This window comes from Cavia porcellus, unplaced genomic scaffold, assembly GCF_034190915.1.
Source record: "Cavia porcellus strain 051 isolate PalLab524CR breed Dunkin Hartley unplaced genomic scaffold, mCavPor4.1 scaffold_4, whole genome shotgun sequence".
Taxonomy (NCBI): domain Eukaryota; kingdom Metazoa; phylum Chordata; class Mammalia; order Rodentia; family Caviidae; genus Cavia; species Cavia porcellus.
Window position 1 is genome coordinate 108,535,089 of NW_026947487.1, and position 20,173 is coordinate 108,555,261.

General features: G+C 40.4%; 1 long non-coding RNA gene across 1 annotated transcript in view; it reads right to left on the reverse strand.

Annotated features, from left to right (window-relative positions):
• LOC134475631 (uncharacterized) overlaps positions 1-18,946 on the reverse strand; it is a 34,806-nt gene extending 15,860 nt beyond the window's left edge. The window contains exon 1 of the long non-coding RNA XR_010046806.1: positions 18,747-18,946. This is a non-coding gene — a long non-coding RNA (uncharacterized LOC134475631). The remainder of the gene's footprint in view (positions 1-18,746) is intronic.
• Positions 18,947-20,173: the final 1,227 nt, after the last annotated feature.

A 20,173-nucleotide genomic window follows, 5' to 3' on the forward strand; every position in this document is an offset into this window, starting at 1 on the left:
TACCACAGTGGAATACTGCAAGAAGGAATGGGATGGAGCAGGGTTCAGACATCCAGGCTGACACGAAGGATGAGTGTCTGGGGCACTGGGTGGGGTGAGGGGTGCTAGCTCAGGGCACTGGGTCCCCGAGAAGAATCCTACAGTGATAATACAAGATTGCAAGGGAGAAAACCCACCCGTGGGAATGACTTTAAAACACTGCTTTTCCCTCTGTCTGCGGCTCCAGTTCTGCCTGAAATCTCTAGTTATTTAACCCTGAAAACCTGACAGGGGCTGAACTGTGACCTGAGCTCCTGACTCCTCAGAACAGCACCTGCGCTCAGGTCTCAGGTCACTCCTCTGTCTTCTGAAGTGGTGTCAACTGTGACATTCATAATTGCTGCTGACAGGACTCCTGAAACAGCCATAAAGGTAAGGAAGCCCTTAGAACCATTAGAGAAGTTCACGCTGGTGTTCTCTCACTGTGGAGATGTGTTTAAAATTAAGTCAGGCATTAGTCATGATGTAGGCAAAGTAGTCTGTGTAAGACCAAGACATCAGCATTGTGAGGGGCTCTTAGAATCTAGGAGACCCTTAGTGTTTCCCGGTTTCCTGTGCGTGTCCCTGAAATAAAATCAGAGTCAAACTAGATCACAGCTTTCCAGAGAAATTCCTACCTTCAGTGCTTTTCAAGACTGGGAAGTGTGCTCGGGCTCAGGAGAGTGTGTCTGCGCATATGGCTCCTCTTTATCACTCCCAGAACTGCCCTGGATTTCCATTTCAAATCATCTGGGGTGCAGAGATCCCCTTATTACTGCACTATCACATCTTAGAGATGTGAACGAGCTCTCATCATGGCTCCAGAAACAGAACACCAGGAACAGAACTAATGAAACCAGGGGCATTTTGAAATTAGGAGAAAAAGATGAAATGGTTTATTTTGTTCTTAAAATAAGAGGGCATTCAAAACACTTCCTAAAAGGTCAGAGGATTTCTTGTTAGTTAACAAGGTTTACTCATTTGCTTATTTTTAAAATTCTGTGCAGTTTGTGTACAAATATAAAGTTTTGTTCATATTTACTCTTTTTCACTCAGCTATGTTTGTCCTATACTTTATATAAAGTTAGTTACCTCAAATTTGTATGATTTATAATGTGGTATGAAAAGAGATAAGAAATACCTATGTATGACATAAATATATGAAATACATATCAGATATATGTATATCAGATTTTAAAATAAACTGATGTGTTCTTTATTGTAAACATAACTTTGAAAAAGAGGAACTGCTGAGAGACGTGAGCAGGTGCACATTTACCCATTTGGAGAGAAAAACACCCACACTGGGCAGGGGTGGCCCTAGGAGTCACTGAGGGCTCTTGTCCCCTCCCTGCTCTGCCATCCAACCCTGCAGACCCAGCAGGAGGAGAAGAGGAAGAATATTAGCCATTGGTTTCTAGTTTGCTTTTCATAGTTTCCTCCCTCCAACCTGCGGATATTTCTTAGTGACTTTGAACCTGACTCAGCTCTTCATTTTTTTTTTTTTTTTTACTATAGACATTAAGTTTCCAACTCTGTTTTTACTATTCTCACTCAAGAAGGGGGAAGTCAAAGACTTTCTCGACAGTAACAAGGAATTTCACTCAAGGGGGCAACTCAAAAAGCCCTGACTGAAGTGACAGTCTCCGCTAGCAGGGGTGCCTGGTGCTCAGCTGGAATCCCACCCTCCTAGCTCTGCTCCATGGAGAAGGGTAATTAACCTCTCTGTGGCTAGTTTTGCAATTTGGAAATGTGGGTGTGTAAAAGTGTGCCCAGGGCATGGGGTATTTGAGGACTGAGTGGGCTCCTGGTTCCTACGCCCACACTGCATTCCTGGCACCTGGTCACTGCCCTCCCCTGCCAGCAACCGCTTACTGTCCCCTGTCCATGTAGGGTGTTTTATTCCTTCCTTCGTGCACGTTTAATGTTGCTGACATCCAGGGCCCTGGCTTCTCCTCTATGCCAGGCAGTGTGTTAAATAGTTTATAAACATAGAAGCCTTCCTTCCAAAGGGAAATTCTGATGTTATATCATCAGAATATGCTTATCACACTCTCTTGGATCCATAACTTTCTCAACACGAACCAAAACAAATGGCTGGCAAATGGATCAGGAAAACTGTGTTGTAATTGCACACTTTATTGTCGTTTATGCTGCTAACATCTGTGGCAATTGTAGGGGGAGCTAATCCTTTCTGGGAGCTAGAAATTAAGATCCAGGTAGCAGAATAAATACAGTCATGTGTTGCTTATGGACAACAATATGTCATGAGAAATGGATCCATACGCTAAGGTATCATTGTGCAAACACTATAGAGTGTGCTCACACGACCTCCATCAGCCGTGACGTCACTGTTCGTGAAATCTTATGCCAGTGCTATCACATGTGGTGTCTACTCTTGACCAAAATGTCACTGTGCAGTGTGTGACAGTAAGTACAGATGTCATCTCACTTCTGGAACTACCAGACTATATTAATAACAGAATAACAGTGAAGAGGAGAAGCAGAGAGAAGGGAAAGCACAGTGCTGTGTGTGCTCCTGAGTTCTGATGTCTGGGTGGAGGGAAGTGAATTTTTAAAGTGTCTGAATAAAATGGAAGGAATCCTTTCATTTCTCCCATCTCAGTTCAGATCTTGAGTACAATGGTCCATTTTATGTGAAAAGCTGTTTCAACTGCTTTGTGAATCTTGATACACTGTGAAGTATTTGGGCCAGAATCAGATTGAAAGCCCGGTATCTGCTGGCGATCCTACGAAAACCAAGACTGAATGTGTATAATAAGATATAGGGTTTAGAACAGGGAAAAGTTTGGACACTTTCATAAAATATTTTAAGTTGTACAGGGGAAAAATGATTTTAAATAAAGATCTCCATTGTGATAGGGCGTGGTTTCTCAGGAAGTCAGCCCAAAGCAGGAATCTCCTGCTTCCTGTGTCAGGGTGCCTCACCTCCCTCTACATTCAACTGCAAATTTAAACTAAGACTTTAGAAAAATGATTGAGGGTAGCTGGAGAAAATAAATCTTCTGTTAAGCCTGGACTTCCTGACAGCCAGGCTGGTATTTGTCTTAGTGATAGGGAACAGGATGTGACTTCTTAGCAAATACACCTGTGCACACACTCACATGTTTAAGAGACTAAATGTTTCCTAAGAAAAGGGTGTGAGTCCTCTGCAGGCAAAGTTAATACCCAGAAACGCTTAGGGACCAATTCCACTTCCCAGAGACACACTAAAGGGATGGATGCACTCCTGACACTTTTCTCGTACATATATTTTTGTATCGGTAGTAATATTCTATTAACACTGTCATTTAAATTGTCACCTGCTCTAGCTCTGGATTAAAAATGTCATGGCTTTGTTTCAATGGGGGAAAAGGGTTTACAAAAGAAGAAATCCAGAAGTCACATGTGGGAAGCAGGAGCATCACTGAAAGGATCAGTGTTAGCATTTAGGAAATGCATCAGACAGCTGCTCCTTCATCATCGCCCTCACACTGCACAGGGCTGAGGAGGGCACGCAGGGCCTGTTGGCATTGCTTTGTACAGGATTTGCCTGCAATGCACCTCCTCAGTGAACGTTCTCCAGTAACTATTAAACCTAAAATAATAAATTGGTGATTTCCATTCTTACTCATGCTTTACAATTGATGGATATCATATCTATATACTTATAGACCCACTGTATATATTGGTATCCCAGTACCTAGCCATCCATCCATCCATTAATGCATCGATCCATCGATCCATCCACCCATCCATCCATCCATTCTTCCTCCAAGGAATGCTTTGTTACAAACATTAGAACTCTGTGTACAATATTCCGATGCAAATTAGGAATTTTAATTGTGCCATGCTCTGAAAACTGCTCAAATATTTTTTGACCTAATTGCTTTTGTGCATAAGGATAACAATAACCAGAGAACTTTGAATAACTGCTTTTAGTGCTGAGTTTCATCGCTTTTCCTTGAAAGCTACAGATTGTAATATTGTTTCCTGGCACTTAACAAATTGCCTTTATTACAAAAGTTTTTTCCAGGATAATAATACTTTGAAACAAATGATGAAATATAATTTCCCTAATCATTTTGTAACTGAGATTATGAGACTAACAGTGAAGAGTCTCTAGAAATGATATCTCTGAATATTTTGAGGTTCCCTTCCATCAACTAGAGTCTCATGGATTTTCAGGGTGTTTGCTGAGAGAAAGCATGTGATGGGCCTGGCCTCAGGTCATGGCTGTGCTGAGACGCTGTTAATATTTATGGCAAAAATGGACTCCACGGTCCACCTTCTGTCCATGTACCATAAAAAATCTACAAGTCATACAAATCAGCTCAACATGGAAATGCCACACAGAAGTACCCTGGCTAATACATTCCTAAAAATCTGTATTGTAGACTCTTGGTGTTCATTGAGCCTGGTTGTGTTTTCATTGAATGTCCCCATCACAAGCCCCAGATAGATGCTGGCAAACCAGAAAGAAGAGCGGAGAGCTGAGCCTCTCCTCAGCCTCCTGTAACTACTCTTCCAGTGTGTGTCCACGGGGAGCCTGCACATCTGTCATCCCCCGCACAACTGCAGCATGACGCCTAGAGCAGTGAGGATGTTCCAGCCACTTCAAGAGTGACATCTGTGTTTCACTTCACAGATTGACTGGGACGTGGGCTGTCACTCTGATGCTTGGACAGTATTTGGTGTTGCTGTGCGGGCTTCCACAAAGCAGGTTACATGAAATGTTCAGAATGAATTCCAGAATGTGTGTTCAAGCAGGAGACAGGAGGGGATGAAGACCTGGTTTGTGTGGATCCCTGGATTTTAGTCATCTTTTGCTGTTTTGAAATATCTACTATTTTTCTTCTGATATGAAAGTTTAAAACCTCAATGGGATCTCAGAGAGCAGGGTCTGGATTGAGAGCGTGCATGGTAGCAGCTTCAGCTTCATCATCGCTCTGATACATTCAGGACCTCCAAGACCAGAAAGGGGGAATCTGCAGCCTGAAGGGCAGAGCAAGGCCCCAGCTCTTTCTGAAAATGTCTTTCCTAGGCACCAATGTTACTGGTTGAGTTGTAACGATTTACCCTCCACCTCTGTTCTCTTTTCCAGCTTTAATTATTCTCCTCCTACTTTTGGATGTGCTCCCAATAACATGCCCGACAACACATTCTACAAGAGTGACGCCCAGGTGTGCTGGGCTTGCTGGTCCTCACCAAATACTGAAGTGGCCTTGGCCTCTGTGTGTGCAAACGCAGCAGTGACTGGAGAAGAAGACAAAATAAACAGCTAAGGGTTATGCCACTAAGCCATACAATCTGACGTGCAAGACTCCAACCCCAGACCCTGCACTCAGGGACCAAGGGGTCTTAGACAAGCACTTCAATTTAGTAAGTCCCTGTCACTTAACCTCTAACACTTTAGTGGATAATTTAGTAACACAGTGACAGGAAGCATTATGTTAGGCAATGTAAGCATGGATGATGAAACTTTTGGCTTGGCTGGGCCACTGTGTGAAGAGGAATTGTACTGGATCATGTATAAAATGTAGCTGAGATATATAAATAACAAAGCCTGTTATATACTTTACATTAATTATCATTATTGTAGCATTAAAAAAAGGGAAGGCAAGTGATCCATGGGCCACTGTTTGGACACACTACAAAGCATAGAGACATAGTAAGTCCTCATTAAAGATGAGCAGGAGTTATTTAAGTGATATTTGGGCTGTTGGAAATGTCACATTGGTGTCTATTGAATTAGAAACTGCCTATTTTAAACCTTGGTTGAGTAATCATAATTGTAGCAGCATTCTATAGAGTTTTGTAAACTCATGCTAAATGATATTGTTGCCAGGGTTGATGGTGCACCCCTATAATCACAGCACTTGGGAGGGTGGGATAGGAAGATCATTGTGGAGTTTGTGGTCATCCTGAGCTGCACAGTAAGCTTAAGGATAGCCTGTCTGCCTAGCAAGATGCTGTCTAAAGAAAAAAAAAAAAAAAGAAAAGAAAAACTGATATTATTAATTGATTTTATTAACAGAAACTCTATCAGCATACCATCAATGAAAATATTTGCTTTTTACAATATGGTAAGCTTTTCAAAAGTGTTGCATTTATATCTTAAAATACACATTTATTGTATGTAATAAGGGTAATAAACCACGGTGGGGAAAGACAGATAATATGATATAAAGAAGGGAACTCATTTCCCTTTCAACGTCAAATTGAAGGAGATATTATTAATCTCGTTAATTACTTTCTGCCAAAAATGATTTATTGCCCTATATTCACATGTCATACTTCTGAATTTGTTAAACTTCTGGAGGGACAACAAATGGCTTTTAAGTTATTTGTACTATTATCTCCCAAGAGGAAACTTAGCATCTTTTTCTGTTCAGGTAGATTTGTGCAGACTGTGGCTACTGGGCGACTATGAAAAAATATTTGCTTTTCTTAACATTTTAAGAAAACAATAACTGCAAATTCCCTAGCAGGGTTTGTCACCCAGTGGGTTTGTACTTCAGTCAGATATTTTAGATCCCAGATATGGTAGGTTCAAACATTGAAGTAAAAATGAACTAGGATCCTATTAATTCTTACAGGATGAAAATTGACATCAAATTCAAATATAAACTAATGATTAACTTAAAATGTAACACACAATGATTTGCTGATTTCTGGGCAACTGTGCAATTAATTGAGATTAGGCAATTAATTGAGATTAAAAATCACACAATGACAGGAGGCCAGGGAATCTTATTAATGTTACATTCCCAAGACACACTCATAATTTTATTATGAATTTATTTTAGTTTTTTAAGCACAATTTTGAAGTCTTACCTTATTCTACATTTCATGAGTATCAGATAATTTCATTTCAACATTTTTTTGGTCTTCTTTGAACAAGTGTTCTACTCTCTAGAAGTTAATAGAGTCTCTTCAAGGACAGTATTTTTTCTAAGTCACTGGTGTTAATTGTTGGTATTGTTGGATTCCTGTACTTAGTCTTACACTCTCTGTGCAGTCCTGGTCCCAGAACCACCCACGATGTATGTGCCATGAGGAAATATTTGATTCCTGCACAATCTAACCTTTCATGTGGTTTTATCAGCAAAGCAGTTTGATTTTCACTGCATTTTACTGGCTAATGTTGTTGGTCCAGAAAAATTTAGTTCTGCTATGCTAGGAAATGGTTTTCCTTGCTTTTGGAGGGGCTGTCTATAGTCTCCTTTCACCCCTTCATTATCATGGCTTTTCCCTTAAACTCAGTAGGAACAGAATTGCAGGATGTTCACTTGCGCTTGCGATGGGACTTGATGGTGTCTGGGAGAATTCACTGACTCTAACTTATTATGCAAGATCAGGCAGAATAACAAGTGCTGGCGAGGATGCAGGGAAATGGGAAATTTTATATGTTGCTGAGGAAGATGTAAAATAGCACAGCCACTTAGGAGAATAGTTTGGTAGTTTCTTATCAAGTTAAATTCATATTTATTACACAGCTCAGAAGTACTACTTTAGGAATCTGTCTTAGTAAAAAGAAAATTTATTGCCACAAAAATTTTATACACATGCTTATCATAACATTATTAATAGCCAAAAAGTAGAAAGAGCCTAAGTTCCCATCAGCAAATGGACAAGAAAATGTGGTTGGTTTCTGCAAAAATATTCTATTCAGCATAAAAAATGAACCAAATACCAATGCATGCTCGAATATGAATTAACCTCAAAAACATGTTAACAGCTATGATAAAGAATCATTTAAAAATACCACATATTTAGAGAAGTGGAAAATTCTTCTTAACTACTTCACTGTAGAAACTTTTGGAACAAGACTAACAGATTGGATGTAGGGAGTGACAGAAGGCAAAAATCATGAATAATTTCTAAAATCTGACCAAAGGAAGACGGTGATGTTGAACCCATTTGATAGCGTGAGGATGACTGTAAAGAACCCAGGGACACATGGGAGGTGGAGGTGTGAGATTTCTACTGTGATCCAGGTGAGAAGCTACAGATGCTCCCGGGTGCTGGGGAATCTGCCCTCAGTGAGGACTGGTCAGTGCAGGAAGACGCAGGTGATGACTAAAGCTAGACATGGTTTATTCTTACAGGGAGAGCATGGATCGAGGGGGAGGCTGCCCCAGAACCTTAGCACAAACCAGCCTGCAGGGGTCAGAAAAAAGAGAAGCCAAAAACGACAGCAGGAGTAGGAGACGGGGAGGCCAAATCAGGGACACGGTGACTAAAACCAGGAGAGGACATTTTAATGGAATGTGGGGAATGATGACAGCTATAAAGGGCAGAATATGGCTGCACTCATTTTAATTGATTAATGGGTATTTAATTATTTCTTACTGGTAAATATATTCTGCTAATTAGGCTTTGAATTTTGACTTCTTTTAATTTAACAGAAGCATTTTCTCTGCACCCATAAAGATAATGCCATAAAGTTTCATCTTCAGGAAATTAATTAAACAGTGAGACTTGCTGGAGATGAGTCCATTTCCAGATAAATAGCCCCTATTTCTGAAATAAATCATCACATGCAATGATTACCACTGCAAGTATTTGAAAATTCTAAGTGACTATATTCAAAAATGCTCAACACTATCAAGCTTCTTAACCAATTATCAGTTTCCTTATTTACATAATGTATTCAAGAAAATATGTCAGTATGACAATGAAATAATTCCTGTACAGAGGGCAAAGAATAGGCAAGAGTCATACATGAATTGTGAAGTTGTTTTAATGAAAAACTTTTTACCTTGAATATTTATTAATTTAATGTCTATATTGTGCACTTTATAAAACTGAAAGCCGCTGGACTGATTATCTTTTCATGCCAGGTGTTTCAGTCAGCCGCTGTCTAAACATGCAATCAAATTATTATTAGGGATCAAAAGCCCATAAATAAACGCACTGACTGGGAAGAAGTGTGCTGTCTTCTATTGTTCCAGCTCTTTTCTCTGCCCCTGGCATAAGGTGCCCAGGTGCTTCCCCAGCCACTCTGAGAATCAACTAGCAGCCTCAGCAGACCAAGGAGGAGCCAATCGCCACCAGCCCATCCCTTATCTGATCTTCAGCTCTTTGAGAGCCACCTGGTGAGCGGCTTCCTACTGAATGATCCAGAAGGACATTTTACATCCTCCTCATTTAACCTTTTGAGCTGCTGGCACGACTGAACAAGAAATAACTACAACCTAACTTTAAGGAAACAGATTAACTATAATACACATTCAGAAGCTCTATTCATTATTGAACAATATGTATAACAGAGAGCAGTCACACTAAAGATATGGAAAACAAGAGAAAACGGGGCATATGTCAGAGTATGATGGTGTCCTGTGCTGCTAAATATTTTCCCCAAAACTTGCTCCAAAATAAACTTACTCTATGAAATAGAAACTCTGCTTAGTACATTCATTTTCTTAAACACATTTAAAAGTGACTCTTATGGCTCCTTGGAGAAATGTGTGAGTCTAGTGCCAATGTAAGAAATATAAACTTGGAACTTCTGGTATTGCTAGCAAGCAAGGAATTGCTAAAGAAAAAAATGTGTCACCTTGGAAGAACACTGAAGTCAACCTAAATGAGCTCTCGAAGGCCAACACTGGTTAATTCTGGTCAGCTATACAAGTCTTGGGTGTATTTTCTTATAACTCAAAGAACGGCTAAATCAATATTGAAATTAATGTGAGAGAAGGGATCTTGCTTAAAGAAAAACTCCAAATAATATGTGCATATGCATTCCCAGGGGCTACAATTTAAATTCCATCCCACTGAGTCTGGTCTAGATTCAATCACCAGCTTCCAAAGAATATAATCAGAAAAGGGGAAAATACCAGCATTGCAGTGAAGAAACCTGGTAGGGACCAAGATTAGTATCCCCACTGACAAGTCCTTCTGTCCTGTCCCTGAAATGATGTATGAGGAGTCCATCTCAATTCTGTAATCTCCCCCAGAACTGCAACCACACTCTAACTGTGAAGCAACACTGGAAAGTCTAACCTGAGGGCCAAAGCATCTGACTGGCACTCTACAAAATTGTAAAGGCCACTCTGAGAGGCAGGAAAAGCCTAGGAGACAATATGACTAAATATGGAGCAACCCGGGTGGAATCCAGGAACCAAAGATGGCACTCACTTTTATAAAAAGGTGAAATCCAAATAGCACATAGAGTTTAACCACAAGGATTATAATGAAGTTAATTTCTTAGATTTGATAAGTGAACTCTGCTCTTGTGCTAACAGGAATTTGCGGAGAGGTTATATGAAACTGCTACATTTGTAAATTTCTGTAAGTAAAATTCCTCCACAATGAAATGATCTTATAACATAGCTTCAGTGTATTAGAAAGACTAGATGTTTGTTAAGAAAACTCATAATAACACCTTATTTTGGAGATCCTTGCGGACAAAATTTAGCAGAGAGTGAAGGGGCAGCAGAGAGCCAAGCAACATTGAGGGCCTAATCCCAGGGAGAGGCTTTGGGGCAGAGGTCACCCTCCCACAGCAGTACCCATGGGGTGCAAGTGACCTGGCCTTCTATACATCCCGTATCAAGTAGGCACTTATCAGCTGTTAGCTCACTGGAAGATACAACATTTCTGGCAAGATGGCACCCAATCTGGAGGACAATGCTCTAAAGAAGGGAGCTGTTTCATATAGTTAGAAGCCAGCACTTATGAGGATGGGTGAGAGGCTTCAAAGGCAATAATGGAGTTGGGGAGAGTTGCTTTATGGGACCTCTTTGTCTCTCACATGAACTTTTCTCTCCCCAGGTACAGCTTCTCCAAAGCACTAGATGGCCACAGTGCTATGGTGTAGACCTTACAATGTAGCTTCTGTACTATAGAAATGTATAGAAGGCGAGTATGACAAACAGGAACTCCTATTTGCTGCTGTTGATTCCAGTGTTGTCACTGAGTCCCTTCATTCTCCTCATCCACTTCACATTTGGAGTCCCTTCTCACTCAAGCATATTGACAGGTCTAGGCATTAAGACTGGCCCATCGACTCAAGTCCTTATCCTTGTGCAAATTGAATCCTTGGTTACCAAGCTTGATCACTCATTGGTTGCAATAACTGCCAATTAAGGTTACAACTGAGCCTGGAAAATACATACAAGGTATTCATTTTTGCTCCACGTATCAGCATGTCATAAATAGGATGGACCAAAGAATGTTCCACAGAATGTCCACAATTAGATGTCATAAGATGTGATTGTGATAGGGAACAGGCTAAATAACATGATGGATGGATGGCTCCTATGAAACACAGACAATTTCTAGAGTGAGCATGATCACAGCTGAGATACTAGTGACCAAAGCCCAAAGCATTTCGGAGATGGGTACACTGGACCATAGAAGAGGGTCAATTATATCTACAAGGGATCTTGTGAACCAAAAAAGCTACAGATGAAAAGCAGAGGTGAATAGGCATCCGTGAATTAACATAGAGAAGACATTTTAGGAGAATGGCTGATAATGAATTTGTTAAAATACCAAAAGGAGAAAGGCCACTTACTTGGAGTTCAATGAGCCCTGATAAGTGTCATGAGGTTCTATTTATATTTCCATCTGTAGACTGTGGGTTCTAAAAAAGGTGGATTCACCTTTTTTAACACCAGTGACTAGAATGAAAACCCAAACCCAGTACAGAAACTGAATCTTTGAAAACAGGCCACTTTTCTGATTACAAATACTTGATATGTTTGAAATCCCTTCTACAAACATAAATTCATATTGCTGAGCCACATTACAAGGTGCTTGAGCTCCAGATCACAAAACTTTTTTCTTGAAATTCATACCAACTGCAGCCCTGAGAAGATTCTTTATTACTTCTATTGATTTGATGAGCACAGTGCTGGAAGGACCATTGATTGGGCAGAAGGTTCCAGGTCTTTGGACATTCTTAACATTTCTGACATCGATGAAGAGAATGAAATGATGAAGTGACAGTTGAAATGTGCACAGTTTGACCATAGAATAAGAATTTGGACACCGAGTAAAGATGATATCTTTTCAATGTTGTTTTCTGGCCATTTTACTGAGCCTTACTGGATACTTCAAATGAGCACTATCGGAACAGCTGGGATCTTGGGAATGAATGCAACAGACACTCACAGCTTTGGGTAACAGCTGAGCCAAATGCCTGCAGTGGTTTATGACATGCGGGCAGAAGGGAGATTGTGCAAATTCAAGCCCACTTTTTAAGAGTCCTGTGCATTTCTACCTGTCCTTCCCTGCATCTGCCTCTGCCAGAAGGGTGCAGCCATGGTTATCAACATCCAAGAAGCATGGGGACATGTGGAGCAGAGCCGTCCCATCTGCTGCAGCTGGAAGCAGGGCTGGTCAACCAAACCCCAGCTGACCTGCAAGATCTGGGACAATATATGGTTATTACTATCTGCCTCTGAAATCTGGAGGTCATTTCCTTAATGCAGCAAATGCTACCCAGGTGAGCTGGGGTTTGCTGATGTCTGTTCTCCACACTGGCCTCTCAGGTCTTCTGATCCTCATCATTTTTGGAGTGTTTCCAAGACTTGGACCTGGACCTGGGATGAATCACATCTGTGAGTCTCTATAGGAATCAACCACAGATTGAGAAATTTAATTATTTAATCAATATGATGCTAAAGAATAATATTGTTGCCGCTTTTCTGTATAAGAACTAAGAAATTGACAGTACTTAACAAGGCCTACCATGTACACATAAGATATCTTGCTGTGGATTTTAATGTCTTGCTCATTTAATCTTCATAATTACAGTTCACACAGTACTGTCACCCCGAGAAGTGACTGAAAATTCCAACAGGCTGCGTTGCTTCCTAACGTTTGCCCATCTAGCAACTAAAGGACTAAGCTCAGAGCCAGGACAGTCTGATCCCAAAACTCATCCTTCTGCTGCCTCCCCATGTGTGAGTCCATAGTGATGCTGGGATGACTCTAATCTACTAATGACCGCAATACACTGACTTGCAGAAATCCCATAATATAGTCTGATAGTTCCATAAGTGAGATGACATCTGTACTTACTGTCACACACTGCAAAGTGACATTTTGGTCAAGAGTAGACACCACATGTGATAGCACTGGCATAAGTTTTCACGAACAGTGATGTCACGGCTGATGGAGCTCGTGTGAGCACACTCTATAGTGGTTGCACAATGATACTGTAGCGTATGGATCCATTTCTCATGACATATTGTTGTCCATAAGCAACACATGACTGTATTTATTCTGCTACCTGGATCTTAATTGCTAGCTCCTACAGAGGATTAGCTCCCCCTACAATTGCCACAGATGTTAGTAGCATAAACAACAATAAAGTGTGCAATAAGAACACAGCTTTCCTGATCCATTTCCCCAGCCATTTGTTTTGGTTTGTGTTGACAAAGTTATGGATCCAAGAGAGTGTGATAAGCATATTCTGATGATATAACATCAGAATTTCTCTTTGGAAGGAAGGCTTCTGTGTTTATAAACTATTTAACACGCTGTCTGACATGGAGGAGAAGCCAGGGCCCTGGATGTCAGCAACACTAAACGTGCACGAAGGAAGGAATAAAACACCCCACATGGACACGGGACAGTGAGCGGTTGCTGGCAGGGGAGGGCAGTGACCAGGTGCCAGGAATGCAGTGTGGGTGTAGGAACCAGGAGCCCACTCAGTCCTCAAATACCCCATGCCCTGGGCACACTTGTACACACTCACGTTTCAAAATTGCAAAACTAGCCACAGAGAGGTTAGTTACCCTTCTCCATGGAGCAGAGCTAGGAGGGTGGGGTTCCAGCTGAGCACCAGGCACCCCTGCTAGGGGAGACTGTTACTTCAGTCACTGCTTTCTGAGTTCCCCCCTTGAGTGAAATTCGTTGTTACTGTCGAGAAAGTCTTTGACTTCCCCCTTCTTGAGTGAGAATAGTAAAAATAGGGATGGAAACTTAATGTCTATAGTAAAAAAAAAAAAAAAAAAAAAAAAATTGAAGAGCTGAGTCAGGCTCAAAGTCACTAAGAAACATCCGCAGGTTGGATGGAGGAAAGTCTGAAAAGCAAACTAGAAACCAATGGCTACTGTAAAATGGGGTCTATTTTCCTCCTTGACACGTGACATAGACCCAAAACACTGGTAAATTCTACTACAAACAAGGTCACTTGTTTCAAAGACTGGTTGGTCTATTTGCAAAGAAGGCAGTGGAAAAAGCTGTGGGAGGCCCTGTAACTGGCTGCCACCTTATATCTGCAGGCCGCACCACCTTAACCCCCTCCAGGAGTTAAGTTTGGTAGTTAAGCAGCACCTTGCCTAGCTTGTTTGGCCTGGTCTATTCAGGAATTATGCTAATCAGCCCACCTTATGAGCTCACACATGGGAAATTTGAAAATTTGAATGCACCTATGACCCTCCATCTTGCCACTGTTGCTAAGTTACATGCTGAAGTCTCAGAACCCAACTCCCTCCTCCCCCAATACCCTGTATATTTGCTACTCCTTCCTTGAATAAAAGAAGTCTCCTTTCTTTGAGTCTCCTGTTTCCTTTTCATCCCCACTCCCCCTCTAGGGTCTCCGTGGACTTACCTGCATGCCAGGACAAAAAGACTTTGAAATTCTTCACAGTTAAAACACCATGTGTAAATAGTATTCCCTCAATGCCATAAAATGCGTATTAAACAATAGGACACTAATAAAATGTGTGCTAATATTTTTAAAATAATCTCGCAGTATTTTCAATGAAAACCAAATGAAACAAATAAAACATTTTTCAGTATCATCTTTCGTCTCGGTGGTAATAGATCATTAGTCAACATAATTTTCTCATAGAAAACACAAGCCTGTTTTAGGAAATGGTATAATTTATTCTCACTGGGGTAGAAGAAGACATTACTTTAAGGGAATAAAAGACAAAACCTGGAGATGAAAGGGAGGAAGCGAGAGCTATGATAATGGGAGACTCCTGGAGGCCACACGCAGACATTCCCCAGTGGGATGAAAGGAGACGGGCGGCCACTCGCTCCTCAGGGACCGGTTTAATATTCTGCACCTGGCACCCTCTGCTTCTCAGGAAAGGACTTCTGTTAACAGGACATTTCAGAAACAGTTCCTGTCTATCCAAGGATCTGCATGGGCAAAGGCCACCAATTATTCTCTCCTGAAGATTCAGGCGGGGCAGAAGTAATTCCTCAGTGTGGAGAAGCAGGCTTTCTTGGGGCACATCTGTGACCAGAGGGAGAGGAAGTCAGGATTTCCCACCAAGGCAATGCTCCTGGTGCGCTGTGAAGAGAGGCCCTTCGGGAAGAGGCTGTGGGGGAGAGTGTGAAGACCACCAGGCTGCAGTCAGTTTATTCTTTTCTAAGTGCAGAGCACTGAAGATCGGGGACCTGCATCCAGCTTCGTCCTGATACTTTATTCTAAGGAAGGCACAGGCCCAGTTACACCCACCGTGAATTTTCTCATGTCTGGACTTTTAAAACTTCGATTTTGCAAACTCTGCTGATGTTAATACTCATTTAACAAATAATATTCTGCCACTAACACAGCAAATTAAATGAAATCAGCACCAATAGTCCATATGGTACCTCTGGTGATCCAACCAGCTGCACATTTGGTAACCTATAATCCATTATCACTGAAACTGACATAGAAAACACCCATGACATGCAAAGTCTTCTTATATAATTCTATAAATTTAGAAGCACTTTAAATTTATTATCTCACTTATTTGACTCAAAGTCAAAAGGCTGATGTTGAAATTTCTGTTTTATCAGCAACCTATCAGGCCACCTTGCCTTGGAGCTAGCCAATTACAGACTGAAACCTCTACAAACTGAGAACTAAATAAACCTTTCTTCCTTTAACTTTGAGTATTGGGTATTTTGTTTCAGCAATGAGAGAAAAGTAACTAAGACACTGGCATTGGAAGAGATCTCAACAGATGATAAATATTGCCCCTTTTACACTTTATGAAAGAGGAAATTCAAACCCAGAGATACTCTGAATGTCAATGGCCTCACAGTCCTGAGTATAGACAGCTGTCCTCACAGTCCTGAGTATAGACACATCCTAGGGTCTTGGTTTCATTAATAAATCCAGCAATAAGCCTACCTTTTAAAGGGTATTTGTTTTGGAGTAAAATGTTATCAGTATTTTTTCTTACCATCTCCCAAGTACTTGTCTTTGAAAGGCATTTCATTCTACTGTACCTGACAAGAATTTTGATTTCTTATTTGAATTAAAAGATCAGGAAAAGCATCAATATACCAGCCCAAAGAGAGTTCTTGATTAAGGCAAGGCCAGCAGCTTCACACAAATTAAACAAGACTCTGTGAAGAACAGTTATATATATATGTGTGTGTGTGTGTGTGTGTGTGTGTGTGTGTGTGTGTGTGTGTATGTGTGTACACAAAAATATACTACAAGCATTCTTTCATGAGGAAATAAACCAGCATAATATCTAGAGAGCTTTGTGCAACAGAGCAGAACACATTTTCTGTCTTTCCTTGAGAAGTATCTATTTACTTTTCATTTACATTTGTGTGCTTTGCTATGCATAATTTCACACATTTTACTCCCATGTGCAAATTAAGAAAGTCACCAGAAACAGAGAGAGAGAGAGAGAGAGAGAGAGAGAGAGAACAAAAGTAAAGAAAAAGAAAGGAAACCTTCTAAAATAATGTGTACAGTCCCTAATACAAATGAACTTTAAGAACATGACAGAATAAATAAAAACAACAACAAAAAATATTCCTCCAAGTGAATGTCACAGTGCAGTCTGGAATTTGATTTGTCTGAAAAAAGTCATAGCTAGAATAAGCTCTGCAGCTATCTTTATAATTTAATAATTCTTTACACCAGTTTTTTTCAGTACTGGAGATGGAACACCAGGACATTTCTTTGCCATCTGAAATGATTATTTTTGACCACCATCACCTTACTGAACAAAAGTTGAAAGCAATCGTGTTTATATTTTCTACATTGTATGCAACTGAAAAATAACTAGATGTTGAAATCTTAAATAAGTTGGTATTTTTTTGAAAAAATGATGAAACAACTGTTTATTAATTTCACATCTTTATCACTTACCTCAGAGCTTACATACATGGAAATTTAGTGTTTCTAAGGGACCACTTCAATTTACTCATTTACAAAATACAACCTAATTCAAAGAATTGTTGGAAGAAATTTCTACATTTCTGTTCACAGAAATCTTAGCACAGAGCCTGCTGCCTGGTAAAATGGTCAATAATATTTGCTGTTGTTATGACCGTGATCACTCCAGCATCAAGAGATTACTATGGACTCAAATGCTCTCTAGCAATCAATATTTTGAAGAACACTGCTTCACAATATTATATTAAGAGCACAAAATTAACCTGCCTTTTCATTTGGCAAGGAGTTGTTTGGAATTACAAATAATACATGTCTGGAAACTACAAGGACAGATCACTTTCTGTGAGTGGCGGCCACACACACTGTGACCAGATCTGCATTTACACACAGTAGCATAGATGGCTGGCTTTCTGCGGGCCACCAGAGCAGCCGGGCAAATGATCTGTTCGCTTTTCCTCTCACTGCTGTGATGAACCTGCCTTGATGGGATGGTAGTTCACGTCGCTTAAAACGTTTGTGACTTGAGCAACTATCTCTAAGATGATAATGTGTAATCTATTAACTGGTGATTTCTTACTGTTTTTTTTTTTTTTTTTGGTAGTTCTGTATTACTTGTACCCTTACACTGCTTTGTTTTGTTTTGTTTTTTCTCTTTTTCCTTTTAAATAAAATTTTTTAAAAAAAACACATTTAACCATCCTAGATAATCTTCCCCTGTTTCATTTCATTTACATAATAGTTCAAACACACCCATTGCACACTCTAAAATTTGACCTTTCTCTCTCCTTCCTGTTGTCCTGTGTTCTGTAAGGAATTTAACACAGGCGAGTAGTTTGAAAAGACAAACATTGCCAAAACGAGTCGCTATATGACCTTGTCCCTCCTTCTTATTATGTTGAGGCTATCTTCTGACTTAGGGAACAGCTCACTTCAAACACAGAGTGGCCAGGCAAAGGCCAGTGAGCAGTCCGTGTCCCTAACATAAGTCGTCAGTGTCTCCGTTCTTCTAAACAGGACGTGGTTCATTGCTTGCTCTTTCATTCACCTGGTTCTTGCCCTAAATCCTCACTTTTAGGCTCCACATGGGCAGCATGTCTTTACTGACATTTCGAAGCTAAACAAAGATGACTGTTATGTAGCATATTTCTAGAGGACAGAGATATCATCTTTGGGAAAAAGTAAGAAGGGCCCAGTAGAAAAAAGATAGAAATTAGTTCTCCTCCTGCCAAAAAAAGAGAACTAATCATCTATCCTGCTGACTTCAGAAAATGTCATCATGGGCCTCTATAGATAAAATCAAGCGGAACAAATGGAGTATGTTTATTTGCAAGATACATAAAGAAATAAGCTTTTGCATTGAAAAAGTAGGTTATTTCTGGTCAAAATTTCTAAAAAGTAGGTTACTGCTCGTCAAAATTTCTATTTCCAAAACAGATCTTGCTTTCTTTCACCCCCAGATTTTCTTCCCAGCTCTACAGAGTATATTTTCTGATTGTGGTGTTGGTGGGTGCCTATACAAGCTTGTCAAAATTCATGGAACTGTATGTATAATATCTGTGAAAGTTATTCTGTGTAAAATTCACCATATGCCACAACAAACAAACAAAACGTAAGCCTCTGTACTCACCACCTAAATAGTTTTCTTTCCATAAATAGGAAAACCATTTCAAGTTTCAGGTTCCTCTTCTCCAGGTGACTCAGCGGTAACCTCACAGATTTGCGAATAGGACCAAGCAACACAAAGCCCAAGCACCTCCGAAAGAGTGAAGTCCACGCAGAGGCAGTAACCTGGCAGCCCCCACTGCCCTTCCCAGGCGGAGACTGTGCTTGCCCATCCACGCCTGCTGGAGAAGTGCGTGGTTTGGACGAATTTCAGATTTCACTTCAGGAAGGCATGTGGGTTTTTTAAACCACGTGTTTTACTTTTCTGTGTCCTTTGCATTAGTAAAACATAACCCACTAGTCTCAATATCCTTTGATAAAGGGTATTTTCTCCATAAAAAGTTACATAGTGACCTAAAACTTGATCTTCCACCATGACAGCCCATCTGCCAGATACATAGGATTCCACATGCTCACTAATCCTCTCTAATGATGAGAACCAGCTGCCCATCAGTGTAGCGGGACAGACTTCGTTTCTTCATCCCACTTTTTTTGCATCAAAAGCATTTATCTTGAGGTCTACTTTGTTAACACATTTTTAAGTACACAGCAGAGTTGCATCAACTCTAGGCACAGTGTTGTCCTGCAGACCGCTAGGAGTTATTCTTGGCAAAGTGAAACTTCACAGCCACTGCAGAGGGCCTCCCTCTTCCCCTCTCTGCCCTTGACAATAACTATTCACTGTATGAATCTGACTATTTTCAATATCTCACGTAAGTGGAATCATGCAGTACTTGTCCTTCTGCAGCTGGTTTATTTGAGTTGGCATAATGTCCTCTAGGTTAATCTGTGTTGAAATACATGACAGAATTTCCTTTTTAAGGCAGAATACTGTACTGTTGTATATAACATATTTTCTCTATTCATTCATCATTTAGATGGTCTCCATATTTGAGCTGCTGTGAATACTACAATAAATATAAAAGTGCAGGGATCACTTCAAGATCTTGATTTCAAGTCTCCCGGCTCTGCACTCCATGGTAGAGCTCTGGGCCCTGTGGTGATGCTGGGTTTAACTTTTGAGGAACTGCTACACTGTTCTCTAGAGTAGCTCTACCATTATGCATTCCCAGCAGCAGAGCACAGAAGCTTGCAAATGATTTCTTAGCAATGAAGACAAAAGAAAATAAGCCGAATTACACAAGTAGAACTACATCAAAGTAAAAAGCTTTTGCAATGGTAACTATTAAGAGAATGAAAAGACAATCTACAGAGAAGAAGACAACATTTGCAAATGAGAAATGTGACAAGGGAAAATGTTTATAGATAATTAAGGAACTCCAACAATGTGGTTACAAAGTCATAATAACAGGCAAGCTAAGGTCTTGAATAGATGTTTCTCTAAAAATGACATAAACATAACAAACAGTTACTGGAAAAGATACTAACATC